General features: G+C 41.2%; 1 pseudogene; it reads right to left on the bottom strand.

Annotated features, from left to right (window-relative positions):
• LOC122213119 overlaps window positions 1-16,972 on the bottom strand; it is a 51,010-nt pseudogene that overhangs the window by 32,300 nt on the left and 1,738 nt on the right.

The raw sequence follows: 16,972 nt of genomic DNA, 5'->3' as shown, positions 1-16,972 counted from the left end.
CATTGGAGCAACTTTATTTAATGTTACCTGTAGCTTTGCTTCTGGGATGCCATTGTAGCCAGCCTGCTTACCAAAAAGAGGGTTTTGTGACATCTAGTAGGGTGAGACTCCTGGGCTTCTCAGTGGGAACCTAAAGCTAATTAAAGAATGAGGCACATTAAAGGGGCACCTGGGTGGCTCAGTCGGTTGAACCTCCAACTTTGGCTCAGGTCATAATCTCACAGTTCATGAGTTTGAGCCCCACGTTGGGCTCTGTGCTGACATCTCAGAGCCTGGAGGCTGCTTCAGAATCTGTGTCTCCCTCTCTGTCTGCCCTTCCCCGCTCATGCTCTGTCTCTCCTTCAAAAAGAAATAAACATTAAAAAAAATGAGACACATTAAAAAGAAAAAAAAATGTTAATAGGCTTTACATCCAGTGCAGAACCCAACACAGGGCTTGAACTCACAACCCTGAGATCATGACCTGAGCTGAGATCAAAAGTTGGACACTTAACTGACTGAGCCACCCAGGTGCCCTGAGACACATTTTAAAATCTTAGTCCTGCTCATATTATATTGATCCATCACCTCAAATTTTAATGAAAATTTAATATCCAACTTTGACTAGGTTACCTTGAATTTGAGTTCCACTAAACTGAATCAAACTTATATAGAGAATTAGTAACTGTTACTGAATCATATGAACTTGACTGAATTCAAATGTTTCTTTTCGCTAGAATTGGTTATTTGGTCAAGTTTAACGTTGTTTTGTTTGCTTTTTAAAGCAGTCTTGCCGAGGCTCTCAAGCACTCACTATGTGTCAGGCTCTGTGCTAGGCGCTGGTGAATCAAAGCAACATGATTTGTCCCCCAGAAGCAGACTAAAGATTCTTGTGAAAATGATTTCTTAATGCAGTGTTCCCGGGAGACCCTCGTAAAGCAGAGGGTGGGGTTGGGGGGGCAGGAGGATAGAACTAGTAAAGGAAGAAGGCAAGCCAGGTGGTGCTCTCAGGCAAAACTCCAGTCTTCGGCAGTTCCCGCAGGGAGCTCTGGAGGGTAACTACACCTCCAAGTTGTGTCCTACTCAAGACGAGGGAGTAGGCTTTCCTAGTCCTGTGTTAGCACTCACTGGCTACAGGCCACCGCCCCACCCACCGCGTCTCCCCACCACCCCCGCTCAGCCCCCAGGATGGAAACACTCAGGCTTTTCTGTCTCCCTGCACAGAGGAAAGCCTTGACTAATCCTGACCCAGGCTCTACTGTTAGCAGCAAAGGTTTAAGGCAGCTAAGGGAGGGGAGCACAGAACCAGAAGAAGGATGGGAGGGCAGCTGGGCAGAGCATGGACCAGGCTACCACCTACTCCTTACAGAGTTTGTCATCTACTGGGTTGGCCCAAGGGAGCCACGACAAGAAAACAGGTAACTATGTCATTATTGTATGTGATGAGTGCACATGGGCAATGAACAGAGTGTGATTTTTAGAGACTAACCGGTGAGTATCTAGTTGGAATGGTCGCCAGAGGTGGACATTGTCAACCCGCAGGCATCCTTTACCCTTTGCTCTTCTCTCCTCTCCCCCATGGCTTTCAATGGAACTGCCATCTGACCACCCTGAGGGGATATATATGAGGACCAAAGTTCTAAGAATGGCTGGGTAGAAGGGTAGAACCATCCCTTGTCTCTGGTGGCATCATGGAGCCAGTGTACCATCCTGGATAGTCACCTACAGACTTCTTTTTTGTGCGGAAAACAAAACTCCTGTTTGTTGAAGCCAGAGGAAATCGGATTTTTCTGTTACGTGCAGCCGAATTTATTCATACACACACACACACACACACACACACACACACACACACACACGTGTGTGTGTATATATATTCTTTTTGGGTTGTTGTTGTTGAGAGAGAGAGAGAGCACGTGTGCATTTGCTCTGGCAGGGGAAGGGGGAGGGGGAAAAGGGAGAGAGAAAATCATAAGTAGGCTGCACCCCCAACCCAGGGAAGAGCTGACTTGGGGCTCTCTCATGACTGTGAGATCACAACCTGAGTGGAAATCAAGAGTCTGATACTTAACAGACTGAGCTACCCATGCACCCCACAGCCAGATTTATTCTTAAGTAGCTTCCAAGCCTTGGAGGAGGGGTTGACCTTCTAGAGAAGATCAATTTCGCAGGAAGGAAGAAGCAGAGGTAAATACAGAAATAGGTTGGAAGACTTCTGACACTAACTTCTCTACAGCTGGATATAGCATTATTATGACACTTTAATATAGCGGTTATCAGCAGAGTAAGTACAATAAGGTGATATATTATCTTTGTGGGAATCTTCACCTGCAGTAATGGGTTCATTGAACAGGGGCTTTCCCAGCATCAGCACAATTAACGTTTGGGGCCAGATCATTCCTTTCTGTAGGAAAGGAATCCTTATAGGATGTTTACCAGCGTGCCTGGCTTCTACCCTCTGGTGGCTGGTAGCACCCCCTCACCCTAGTTGTTGACAAACAAAAAAGTCTCCAGGCATTACAGAATGTCCTCTGGGGGGGAAGAGGGAGAGGCAAAGTCACACCCAGTTGAAAGCTTTTTTCTTTCAAATAGCTATTTAGTTTCAATAGCTACTTAGTTTTATCTACAAACTTTACAATTAATGATAAATTATATTTAAACTACAGGAAAGCAATCTTGCTTTGTGAAGAAAGCAATCTTTTGATCCTTTAGGCCTACCTTCTTTTAAGTGAACATTGAAAACAGAATCTGCATTTAGCAAAAAAAAAAAAAAAAAAGAAAAAAGAAAAAAAGAATAGTAATACAAATCACAGAAGAAACTCTTTAAGCATGCCTTCCGTTAAGTCATTTTTCACCATGTACCTCAGTTTCCAAATCTCTAAATGGAAGAACTTATGTAAGACAACTCACAAGTATTTTTTCCCTTTAGAATTAAGATTATTCCATGATTCACTGAAAATATTTCTGGGGTTACCCTGGACCTTAAATGATGATTCGGTTTACAAAAATGTGATTGACATGCCAATTTGGGGAAAATAGGTCTATAGAATGAGACATACTGTTTTTCCTTCCGAAAGTCTTGTTGAGGACTATCATTATTTTAAGGAAGAAAAATAGTCATTGATATATATGACTATTTTTCTTTTTAATTCGGCAAAGCACTTGTGCTCTCATTGATTCAAGGTCAGGTTTTCACACTGTTATCTTGTGAAAGCATTCATTATCAGGTTCTTCACTGCTTTTTACAACTGACATGGCCACAGTCAAAAACAGAATACGCCAAGGAAAAAGGTCAGTACATGCTGAGGTGAATCAATTTGCATAGGGGAGAAAAAGAGAGGGCTGTTTCCATGGCTTCTAACAGAAGTAGGGAGAGAAATGTGAAAAATGAAAACTAGTTTTCAGTGGCAAACAAAATGAACTGGTCTATAAATATTTCATAATTTTAGCCCCATAAAGTCTCATTGTTTGGCGGTAATCTTTATTATGAGTAATCATGGGTTGCTTTTTTGTTTGTTTCTGGCTTTTTCTGCTGATCTCTGTGCCATACATCTCTGAAATAACACCCACTAATTTCTTTTTCATTTACCTCACTCTGGTAGAGAGAGAGAATATGTAGTCATCAGTAGGAAGTTAGAGACATAACTATCCGATTTAAACAAATAAAGTACATTTTTAGAGTCAATGAGTATTGTATATAAAAATGAAAACCCAAAGATAAAGTCCTCAGTAATGTTTTCCTTTTGGAATAGAATAATTTTTAAAACATCCTGAGAGGTTAAGGAGGTCAGCCATGCACAGGAGCAGTTAGGTTGTTTCTTGTGTCTTGGGAGGGGGTACCTGGAGCATCAGCGACTGAGGTATGTCAGAGTTACCCTCTTTGCTTAGAAGTGGGGCACACCTGTCTTGCCTTTACCTATCCATGTCCACCATCTTTTTTTTTTAAGTTTACTTATTTACTTTGAGAGAGAAAGAGAGAGAGAGTGCAAGCAGGGGAGAGAGAGGGAGAGAGAGAGAATCCCAAGCAGGCTCTGCACTGTCAGCACAGAGCCCGATTCAGGGCTCGATCTCATGAACTGTGAGATCGTACCCGAACCGAAATCAAGAGTCAGTCCCTTAACTATCTGGGTCCACCAGGTACCCCAACCCTCTCTTGTTTGTGAACAGTACCTCATTTTCCTTAGGCAAACCATCCCCTCTCACCTTAAATAGAAGAGGTCTTGTGGGGCTACCCTCATATGTGTATCAGCGTCATACCCCCAAGTCACAATCATGTCCAACAGCACATTCCATCCCTGTGGCTGTAGTGATTGGCTCAGAGATGAGTGCCTAACCCAGAATGGTCCTCTGAAACTCAGTCCTGAGATTCCTGCTAGGATGCCTGGTGCAGGAGGCAGGTAGAGAGCCCCCTTTTTGCTAAATGGGAAACAGTGAGAGTGTCATCCGGGATCTGCTGGGGTAGATCATTCAAGAGACCCTGGCAGAGGAGACCAACCCAACCCAAAACACGATTGAAGACCAGCCTGAACTCATGACCAGTCCTCTTTCTAGACTGCGTAAATTCTTTCTTTGCCTAAGCCAGTTTGCACTGGATTTTATTACTTGCAAATGAAAGATTCCTGAGGAATTCAGAAAATCAAGTTCTGCAGAACCTGGAGAAGACTAAGAGCTCAGAGATGCATGTGGAACGGAGTTCAAAGAAGAATCCACGTTTATTTAGGGAGCTGTATGTAGTCAGCAGAACTACAAAGCACAAACTTAGGAAGTAGTTAGCAAACGAAAAATCAGGATACATATTTGGGGAAGCACTCCAAGGACTTCAGGAGCACTGGCAGTGTTCAGATGTTGAAGCTGGCTGTTGGCCACACAGGCACTTAATTTGTTATTATTTTTTAATTATTATTATTTGTTAATTATTTTTAATTTTAAAAAATTATTATTTTTTATTTTAAATTATTTTTATTATTATTTTATATACTTCTATGTATACATTATGTATTTCTATTTTTCTGAGGTTAGGAAGCTTGCACAAAATCGCAGGACTTATAAATGGGGTAATATTAGTACTTTATCTCACAGGGTTGTAAGGATTAAATGAGGCAAAGCATGTAAGGCTTTAACATCATGCCTCACACACGGCATGTGCTCAGTAGATGTTAGATGCTGTTCTAATAATAACTGTTTGGGGATGTTGGGAGGAGTATAGAAGATAATGCATATTAAACACTTAGCACTACTTGCTACATCTAGTAAGAGATTACTTTAATGTTTGCTATTATCATTTTTATCATAACGGGTTAATACGTTTCTCTGACCAACACATCTTCCATAGAAGCAGATCACCCATGGTATTTGTGGGCTGAGTATTTTTCTCCTACCATTCAGGTTATACAAGACGTTTTGTACAAAAACGATACGAGTAGAGATACGGGGACATCTTTAGTGTTTCTTCCCAGCCTTACATTTGACGAATCTTTGCAGCAGCATAGAAGAATTTTGATTTGTACCTGTACTGTACCATAGAGTAGTCACTAGCTACCTGTGGCTACTGAAATTTAAATTTCATTGAAAAATGTATTCCTCAGTTGGACAAGCCACATTTCAAGTGCTCTACAGGTATATGAGGCTCATTGTACTGTTGTGGACTGGGCAGATATGGAATATATCTATCATTGTGGAAAGTTCTGTAGGACTGCATTGTGCTGTTCGGGGAGTGACTGAAACCAGAACTGGAAAAGCATAAAATCCTCCATTTTTGTTGCTTGGAAACATTGTACTTTTGGGTGGAAGGTTTTCTGGCTGTGTCACAAAAGGAGTCACAGGTGACCTCTCACCTTGACCCAGTGACAATAGTCCAATGTCTCCCTGACCTGTCTGCACCTCCAGAGAAGGAGCAGGGCACTTAGGATAACCAGGCCTCCTCAGTTTGGGTCGTGAAATCAGAATGCCAATCTCTTGTTTTAGAATGAAAACCTTCATTGCCCAAGGACTGGCACTCAGGCCCTCTGGTTCCCAGAGCCTCTCCCAGCTGTGGTGAGAAGCAGAGAGCTGGAGTGCTCCAGAGTCAGAGCAAGGGCATTGGTTTGTGTGGTCTGAGTGTGCTTTTCCCCAAGTTCAAGGGAGACCTGCCTGCCACTGGAGCTGGACAGGTACCTTCTCAGGCCAGAAGACTTTGGGCCTGATAATGGTCAGCTTTGCTGACTTTGTATTAAGAGACTCCCCATTTTTCTTTGTCTTCTTCCTTCCATCCGTCCTTCCTTCCTTCCTTCCTTCCTCCCTCCCTCCCTCCCTCCCTCTCTCCCTCCCTTCTTCCCTTCCATCTCTCCTTCTTCACTCCTTCCTTCCTTCCTTCCTTCCTTTTTTTTCTTTTCTTTTCTCTTTTCTCTTCCCTTTCTCTCTCTTTCTCTCTTTCTTTCTTTCTTTCTTTCTTTCTTTCTTTCTTTCTTTCTTCCTTTTTTTAACTATTTTGAACTAATCTTATACTCACAAGAGATAGCAAAAATGATTTAGAGAGTTCCTGAGTACCTCCACCCAGCTGCCCCCAACATAGCATCGTACATGACCAGAACGCATTGTCAGGACCAGGACACTGACATTGGCACAGTACCCTTTTCCTTTGATAATAGCAGATGTTTCATTGGGTCCTTTCATTATATCAGGTACATTGTCTTTTAATTCTCCTAACAACCCTGTACTGCAGGTATTACTATTTTTAGTTCCATGTTATTGAGAAAAGAAGTGACACTCTAAGAGCTTAAGTGTCTCCCCCAAGGCTGGTCAGGCTGTCAATGGCAGCACTGAGACTGGACCCCCTCAGATCTAACCTCAGAGCAGCACTCTCCAAGTACAATTGGGGTAAAAAGATTAACAAGCAGGCCTCAAGACCAGACATGCCACAGTAGAATGAAGGGAAAGCAGTTGTGACCACAGGTCCCAAATTCTGCCAACATGTGGTCAAACCCCAAGTTTGCTCAAACTTTCAGTAAATTTATTGTGATGTTTAGGAAAGGTAATTAATAGCATTCGAAATATATACTGCAGATGATTTGTACTTTCATACTCTTTGCTTCAAGAGCTCCTCATTTGATATCATGGCTCATAATTGGGGCAAACATTTGGTAATCAAAAAATACCCCCCAGAGGCCTAATATTGGGGGAAACAAAAAAATATATAAATAGACTTACTTTGAAGGAAGATAATGCTATAAAAGAACATACAGTGATAATAGCTACCATTTTTCCAACGCTTATATGTCAGGCACTGTGGTAAGTAAGCCCTTTAGAATATGTTAACTTCCTTTATTTCTTACTCCAGATTTCCGTGAACTGGAAAATGTGTTTATAATGGCGTTGGAGATGGGTACCCATACCTGAAAGAGGTGCACGTATAGTCAAAAAAACACGATCTCATCATCATCACCATCATATACTAGGTACCAAAGTATGCCATATAGTCTGCTAGACGCTGTCCATGATCTCATTTAATACTTTCAGTCCTTTTGTTTTTGCCCACCTGTCATTTCCTACCTGTCACGTAGGTATGAGGCTATTGATAGTTTACATATATTGAGCTCTTATGATGATGCAGTTGATGGATCATATTTATTCATTATTTCATTTGGTTCCCATAACAGCCCTTTGAGGCTGGAGCCATCATTATCTCCATTTTACTGGATGAGCCCCTAAGCCCTGACCCAGATCCAGATTTGTCTCTAAGTAATTGGGGGTACACTCCAAATGCTCTCAGATTTTTTGGAATGTATTTATTTAAGTGAAAGTTAGTGAATATATAGTATTGGTTTCAGGAGTAGAACCCAATGCTTCATCACTTACATATAACACCCAGTGCTCATCCAACAAGTGTTCTCCTAAATGCCCATCGCTCCTCTAGCCCATTTCCCCACCCACCCCCCTCCAGCAACTCTCCGTTCGTTCTTGGTATTTAAGACACTCTTATGGTTTCCCTCCCTCTCTGGTTTTTATCTTATTTTTCCTTCCCTCCCCCGGGTTCATCTGTTGTGTTTGTTAAATTCTACATATGAATGAAATCATATATCTGTCTTTCCCTGACTGACTTATGTCACTTAGCAAAATACACTCCAGTTCCATCCACATTGTTACAAATGGCAAGATTTCATTCTTTTTGATCGCCAAGTAGTATTCCATTGTATAGATATACTACATCTTTTTATTTTTAATGTTTATTTTTGAGAGACAGAGAGAGACAGAGCGTGAGCAGAGGAGGGGCAGAGAGAGAGAGAGGGAGACACAGAATCCTAAGCAGGCTTCAGGCTCTGAGCTGTCAGCACAGAGCCCAACACAGGGCCTGAACTCACAAACTGCGAGATCATGACCTGAGCCAAAGTCGGACACTTAACCGACTGAGCCACCCAGGCGCCCCAATTATACCGGAATTTAAAATAAAAGGAAAAAAAAAGAAAAGAAAATCACTTTAGGACTTTGAACATGGTCGTGGTGAGACTTTTAGCCTGGAAAGAACTGTCTGGTACCAGCGTGTGGTGTAGAGTGGTTCTCATGGGGCTTTTCTCAACAGTGCCTACAGACCCAGTTTGTCTCTAGTTGATAAAATTGCCTGTGCTCTCTCTTCACAGCTACCCCTGCCCCATCTGCATATGAAAACACCAGAAATGACAGGCAGTCAGGAAGAATTTTATCTGACGGTGTGCTTACCAAAACTTGGATGTTCCGCTGAGGAGGGAAAAAGTTTGAAATCTACTATTTTACACAAACTGAATGTCTAAGAGATCAATTTACAAATCAGACTAGCAATTAATTAATTTAAATATTACTGAATAATTGGAAGAAGCTTGTGCTGGGATAAGATTTGTGGTTTTTCATCAGCTTTAAGGAAGACAATGAGCACCTCTGTCAAGGTGGGGTTCTGGGGCCCCACCGGCTCTACAAGGAAAACACTTTGAAGCACCCCAGTAAACCCATCTCCTGACCTCACTCACTCTCCTCCACCTCCAGCTATTATGATGGGGGTCTATTAAACAGACAAACACAGGAGGAAGTGGAGGGGAGAATGTGTAATAAGATCATAAAAGCACAATTACTATGGATCATTGGCTAGGGCTTGGAAATACTTTCATTATGGTGAATTGCATCTATCAGCTCACAGACATTTTAGAAGTAAACAAATGAGTTAGCAGTTTACTGCTTAGGATTCTCCAAGTGAGGGTTTATCCCACCAAAGGTAATTTCCCAACAATATTGGGGGAAACAAAAATATACCTTGGAGGCTCTACCTCCAAGCCTATGCTACCCTGTTTGCTAATTCATGGACCAAATGTTGATAATATGTAACGTATACATTTAACAGACCCAAACTGCCCAATCATGTGAAGGACAGATGACACCAGTGGATAGATACGCAGGATGCTTTAACATCGAATGCACACTTTGATGGTCTCTCACTCTAGGGACAGTGGAACCAGTGACTGTAAGGACTCAATATATAGGGCAAGAATCTCCACAAAGTAGTCTCCTTTTTTTGGAAGATGTGTTTATAACTGTTTTCTGGATGGGTCCCCATACCTCAAAGAGGTGCATGTATAGTTGGACAATTTTTGAGTCAGGAAGTAAGAGAACTCTTTCTCCTCCTTCCTATAAGATGAAATCTTTTCGATTCTCAGTTTCCTCAGCTGAAAAGCAAGCTAGATGGATCTGAGTGTCTCAATATTCCTTGTATTTGATGGATGAGTTCGCCTAAGACTCATTCCATCTTCAAGGCCCTTATTCTAAGTTTAGTGGGGGTTTTGTTACGGCTCGTATGTGGTCATGATGGGAGATTTAGACTTGTCTAAAATTTTATCCCTGATACATGCAAGATGTGCTCTATTACCAAATGTTTTGGAAATGCTGGGTTGCACCAAGTTGGGCTGGTTTCTTTTTTGAAGGACTTCTCAGGGCCTATGATGTATTGATAGAAATGATGACTTCTCTTCCTGCCTAAAAAAAGCAAGCAGGATGCTTTTGACAGGGTACTTACCTTATGAGCAGAGGCACCAATCTGGTCTTAGAACTCTGACAAACGAACCTGCAGAGCAGAAATGTTGATCACCTGTTTCCTTGACAAAAAGAAAAAAGAAAAAAAGACGTCTTCTGACCCTTCCCTGTTGTTTAGGGAATCCCTCTGGAAAAAAGTCTCAAACAAAAAATCTAGACTTGCACCGGATCTGACATTTTGTTCTTGAGTTTGATCTCTTGAGTTGAAAGAGAGAGACAAAAAAAGGAAGGCTTTGAGATAAGTTTGAGGAAAATTCACACCATAGTGGTAATTTCTTGCTTCTGGTTATTGGCTACCTAAATTTTGTATGGCACTGTTTACGTAAACCATATAAATAGGAGGCAAAGCTATAATATTGAAGTATTTGGCATCGGACTGACTGGGTTGAACCCCCCACTCTACTACTTAGAAATGGTTGTGATTCTGTGCAATATTGTCCATCTCTGTGCATCACACTTTTCTCATCTGTAAAATGGGAATTGTGATAGTAGCTACCCCAGAGAATAACTGGAGGTCTTATAGAAAATGTATTGAAATTTATTAGCACTACCGTGTGCAAAGCATAGAAATAGCCATCCTTTACATTTGGAAATGGAGACTCTGTTAACTGGTTTGTGCCTTAAATTCCTATGCCCAGATGCCTTATTATTCCAAGGCCTTTCCCTTAGTAGAAAAATAAATCTCCAAATATGGGGGAGAAGAACAAATTGCTAAGTGAAATTTACTTGCATGGATAGCTAATAAATGTTGATAGAGGTAATTAACTCGCCCTTGTTTTTATCTTAAAACTCTTTACTATATGTGCTTTCTTTTTTTCTCTGTGGAAAGTTACTGAATATACTACAGATTTGCATAACAATCTCTTCTTTTTAATGAAGTACATGATATATAAACCTTAGCCTTCAGGCCCATGTTCAGTGCTAGCAATGAATATTAAATACATTCAGCATTTTAATGAACAAAACCTAAATCTTTTAGAAACATCTATTCATCCCGACCCCTCATATTATTTCAAATGAATTTTATACTAATTGTTTTAAGAAAACTCTTTCTCCTCGATTATACTTCAACTATTTAAAAATAGGTAAACTTTATTGTACATTATCACTTGAATAGACTAAATAATTTTAGTGCCTCCACAGACAATTGGCTTTCAAATTGAAGCAGGGTGATTTATTTTTAAAAATAAAGAGAAATCATCAGCATTGAAATAGATTAAAATAGATGTCTTATTTAGAACTTTAAAAGCAATTCATTTTTTCATATGTCACATTTAAAGCCTGGTTATTATTTTTAAAAAATATTTTGGACTATAATATGGGTTTGTTAACAAGAAAAGCCACTGTGTAATAGTACAGTGATGAAAGATGGAGAGTAAGAAAACAAGCAGAATATCTATTTTACTTTTTTTAGACCATCTAAATGAAAATCATTTACTAAGACACATGGGACCCAGCTATGAAGTTAATAGGTCCACCTATTATGTTATAATAATCCAGAAGTCATAGGAAGAAGACACACAAGAAAGTATGTCCTCTAGCAAGCTGGAATCACTTTAAAAACCAGAGCTCCATATACATGGGTAATAAAAGCTTTCTTGATTTATATGGTTGAGAAAATATTTTAGTCTTCCAGTTCAAGGTGTCAGACCAAACAAATTTATTGCCCTTCTGCCTCCAGTTCTACCAGGAAATATTGATTGACCACCTACTATGTAACAAGCAATTGAAGTAAAAGTACATATAACATGATGAACATGCCAGGGGTCCATCGAAGAACCAGTGTTGGGGGCAACTTCCCAAATTTGGGAAGCAGATGGGTTAAACTGATAAACCAGAGGGAACATCTGAAGTACAGTCCATACTAGGCTCAGGAAAATTTCATGGTAACAAATTTGCCCTGAGGACCAGTAGAAAAACTTGTGATTCCTCTTCTTTATTATCTAAAGCAAGAGTCAATGAGCTTTTTATACAAACTTTCTATAAAAGGCCAGGTCATAAATGTTTTTAGCTTTGCAGGCCATACAATCTGTCTCTGAAAAATACCCGACTCTGGGACTCCTGGGTGGCTCAGTCGGTTAAGCATCCAACTCTTGGTTTCGGCTCAGGTCATGACCTCACAGTTCGTGGATTCAAGCCCAGCACTATCAGTGCAGAGCCTGCTTCAGATCTTCTGTCTCTCTCTGTCTGTCTCTCCATCCTTGTGTGCTCCCTCTCTAAGATAAATAAGCATTAAAAAAAATACTCCACTCTGCTGTTGTAGTGTAAAAGCAATGATAGACAGGACATAAACAAGTGTGGCTGTGTTCTAATAAAACTTTATTTACAAAAACAGGCACTAGGTCACACTTTGCCAACCCCTGATCTAATTTTTTTTTTTTTTTTTTTACCATTGTGGCTGTAGTATGTGATATAGACAAATAAAAAAGTTTAAAGGAAACTGGCCAGAATTTTATCCCCAGCCCAGCCTCTTCTCTGCACCCCAGGCCTGTCTGTGACTGCCTCTCCCACACCCAGGTAAATTTCCTGCATCCCCAACATCACTGCTATTGAGACAAGGTGAATCCTAGGGATAAATCTTGGTATTTTCTTCACTCTTTATCTTAACCAACAGTAAACTCTACCTGTTTCACTTCTAAAGTGAATCAATTCACTTCTGTCCCTCTTTACTGCCAATGATGTTAGCAGAAGCCCCCTGGACCACTACAGTAGCCCGTCATCAGATCCGTCCTCATCGACCGTATCCCACCTGCAACCTCTTCTCCACATTCCCAGTAATTTGTTCAGCACATATTTGCTGAGTACCTGCTGTGTGCCAGTTACTCTTCCAGGCACTGGAGGCAAATCGATAAGCAAAAGATATTTAAAAAAATTCTTGATCTCATAGAGCTTGTATTCTGGGCTATGTGTAGGGTACGTGGGACAGAGCAATAAACATAAAAGTCAATAATAGAGGATGCTCTTTCCAATCCCCAGCACAAGCTGATTCCCCTGCCTGGAATGTTCAGCCCCCTCTGCTCCTGCTGTCCCCATTCTTCATGTCACTTAAATCCGGCTCAAGCTTCAGATCTCGGCTTATGCTTCGTTACTTTAAGAAACCTTTAGGTCTTCCCACATGCCGTGTCCGAGTGCACGACATTGGTTTCCTATAATTATATAATTGTATGATTGTTTGATTCATGTCCTTCCCACTAGACTGTAAGCTCTCAGAGGGCTGGATTTATATCTGTCTTGGTCATCATTGTACTTCTGGTTCCTCCCACATTATCTGACATATAGTAAGTATTTAGTAAATGTCTGGTGATTGAATGAATTATGGTTTATTACCCACCCAAAAGAAAATACCAACTTACACATTTATTCTTTTTCAGAGTCTCGGTATAATTCTAGCATAAGGAATACTGAACTTGAAAACAAAAACACAAAATGAATAATACGTTATCATTTATAATCATTCAAAGTTCAATATGCTCATTCAGGAATCCAAGCCATGGTTGATCCCTTTCCTGTAAAATACGGCCTTGCTCACCAGATTTCTGGTTCCCCTCAGATTTACGTTGTCCATCCCTTTGAAGACAGACTAAATTATGTGATTTTCTTTGGCCATTAAAACGTGGGCAAAAGTGAGAGACATCAAGTCAAGGCAGATGCATTTGAAAACTGGTGTGCAACCCTCCAGTTCCATCCACCTGGGTTAGTTTCCTGTGGCTGCCATAAGAATTTATCACAATTGAGTGGCTTCAAATGACAGAGATGTATTCTGTCACAGTTCAGGAGACTAAGAGTCAAAAATTAAGGTGTGGATGAAGCCATGCTTCTTCTGAAGGCTCTGAGGAAGAATCTTTGACTCTTCTGTGTTCTGGTGGTTGCTGGCAATCCAAGGCGTTCCTTGCCTTGTAGATACATGACTCCAGTCTCTGCCCTAGTCTTCACATGACCATCTCCCCGTGTGTTTCTTCCACGTCTCTGTGTCAAGGTCTCCTTCTCCTTTCTCTTACAAAAATACCAATTATTAGATTTGGGGCCCACCCTGGTCCAGGCTGACCTCATCTTAAATGATTATAACTGCAAAGCCCCTACTTACAAACAAGGTCACACTGACAGGTATGGAAGTTTAGAACTTGAACATAGCTTTCGGCAGGGACACAAGTGAACCCATTCTACCTGTGAAGCACACATTGAGATGGAGCCTTCATCAGCCTGGGTCCCAGGGTTATTGCCGGGAGACAGGTTTGTGTCTCCCAGTTCACCTCAGTTCAGTCCCATGTCTCCTAGGTAGACCGGTGATCTGAATCACCTGCACCAGGACAAGTATTTATCCCTAATAGCTGTTTGATGACTCCATTTCCCTGATTCATGCAAATTAAATGTGTCTAGGCTGTATACCATTTTCTTGTCTGTTCTTCCATAGAATATATTCCTGTTGATCATTAGTTTTTTGTATCTGCCATATGCTTATCATTGTGCCATGTGCCAAGAGGAACATGTGGGAAATTAGACACAAAGAGCCCAGTTATAAGGAGTATATAATCTAATCTGGTGGGTGAAACAGAAAAAACTATCAGTGTTGGCTGAAATTATCAGACACTAAATAATATGACTTAATAAGAGGTAATGCTAATAGGGCTCATAGTCTGTTCTAGGTACTATAGTAAGCACTTTACAGGTATTATAGCCTTTCAACCCCATGGAGGCTATACCACATTGGGTTGGTGTTTTCTATTTTATGGGTGAGGAAACAAGCTTATAAAGTCTTTTTTTTTTAATGTTTATTTATTTTGAGAGAGAGAGAGAACATGCACACACACAAGTAGGGGAGGGGAAGACAGAGAGAGAGAGAGAGCGAATCCCAAGCAGGCTCCGCACTGTCAGCACAGAGCCAGACACAGGGCTCAAACTCATGAACTGTGAGATCATGACCCAAGCCAAAATCAGGAGACTGACACTTAACTGATCTGACACTTAACTGACTGAGCTATCCAGGCACCCCACAAGCTTAGAAAGTCTTAAGCCGCTTGCCCAATGGTCATTCAGGATTCCATTCCAGGTTGGTCTGATTCAAATATTTGAAATCCCATGGCCTTTCCTGTACTGCCTCTTCAATTCAGCTCAACCTTGATAGCCTGCTACTAGATGGTGGTCTCCACTCTGATCTACACAAAGTTTGGTTGTCCGTATGCAGTTATCTTCGGACTGCACTTAACATGTGGCAAAATCAACAGGTTGTAGTAATAAATAGAATAGTTAAGCCACTCTTCAATTTCTATCTCAGCATTCTTAAGTCGGCCTTTCCACCTAACTGGTTTTTATGAACTAATCCAAACTCAACCTTTCATCTTTCCTCTTATAAGATGAAACTTTCAGACTTAAATTCTCTAAGCTGAGATGCAAAGATTTGTCGTATCAGGGGACTTCATGTCTCCTTTAAAGCATTAAAAGCAATGAAAAAAAAAAACATAATCAAAAGAAACAACATGAAAACAAACCAACCCTATTTTTAAGTGTTTCCGATCTTGTTTCAAAACAGCCTAATGAGGACTGTTTTCCAAACAGCCATATATGAAGCCATCCACTTTTGAAATCTGATTTTCCTGTGTAGACATATCCTGTTTTCTGTGCTTGGAGAAGCAGGGAATACCCAAGCTGGCATTCAATAGTAGCAAAAATGAAATAGACCATTTTTAAAAAATTGTAGGAATGTTAAAATCCATGTTGACTGGTTTTTACATTTACCTGGCAGCATTCCCATGCTAGCGTTGGCATGGAGACTGGAAAAGGAAACTTTCCACCAATCTGTCACTTGCTACTGTTTCCACTTACTTTACTGTGAGTCCAATTTTTACAATTTTTTCAAAGTTAAAAAAGTTTTATTCTTTTTTTCTTTTCTGTTCCAGGACGCTTCTCAAACGTAACCACGGGTAAAAAAGAAAGCTTTTAAAACTCAAAGATTTGGTTTTCCAAATATTCAGCTGTTTAACATTCAGATAATTGCCATCCTTTTTTTTTTTTTTTCCACATTTAGTCTGAATGCTTTGGCATGGGGAACCCCACAGTCTGAAAGTAACTTTGTCCCAACTCTCCTCACTGCATTTATTAAAGAGGCTGAAAGAAGCATCTGCTTTTCAACAGTTTCTGGTCCTTAAGGGACCAGGGAAAGCCAGAGGTTCTAACATTCAGAAACAAAGTTGGGCTTCCCAAAATTTTGATGTAAGCAAGGTTGGCAGTGGCCACAGCTGGGTCTTCTTGAAGTTGTTTTCACTGAAGGAAAACAGGCTGGAGATCCTTGGAACTAGGGTCAGAGACAGAGGGCAAATCTGCCACTCATCCTGCCATGGGTAGTCTAGAACCCGGTAGGCCCTCCACTCGTATTTACACGAATGAACAAATCACAGTGGTGCTGTGTGGCATCTTCCAAGACCGAGGGGTGATTTTCCTGGGCTGGAAAGTAAAAGAGAGAGCTGCCTACCTACAGTTCAAGGGGCCTCAGGCTGGCACCCGAAGCCAGGCGTTCTCATTTCCCTTTGGCATCATCCTGAACTGCTCAGCCTGAAGCTGGCGCAATGTTAAAGAAAGGAGGAAATGCATGCGAGGAAAATCAGAGAGGAGAGGGTCGGGAACAGATGTGAACATAAAGGGAAAGCATTAGAAATGAAAGAAAGAAATTGGACTCCCACAGCTGGAAGGACAAACCCCACAGTGTCGTCAGGGATGTGGGATTAGGGGTGATTTTGCTCGCCCTTTGTTCTTTTTTCCTGTCTTCCACGTTTCCCGGCTTATTTGTTTGATGTGTGCCTTTTCTGTTCGGTTATTGGACCATGAGGCCAGACCCCAGTGGCAGTACCTGGCATGCAGCAGGCGCTCTGTGAAGACCTGCAGAACAAATGAAAGGGTTCCGAGGCTCCTGTCCCTCCCCTCCCCGCTCCCCCGGGTGTCCAAGCGCCTGACACGTAGTAGGCGCTCCCTA

Source organism: Panthera leo, chromosome A2 (assembly GCF_018350215.1).
Source record: "Panthera leo isolate Ple1 chromosome A2, P.leo_Ple1_pat1.1, whole genome shotgun sequence".
NCBI lineage: Eukaryota > Metazoa > Chordata > Mammalia > Carnivora > Felidae > Panthera > Panthera leo.
The sequence above is the reverse complement of the archived record's forward strand: the minus strand, read 5'-3'. Positions and strand labels throughout refer to the sequence as shown.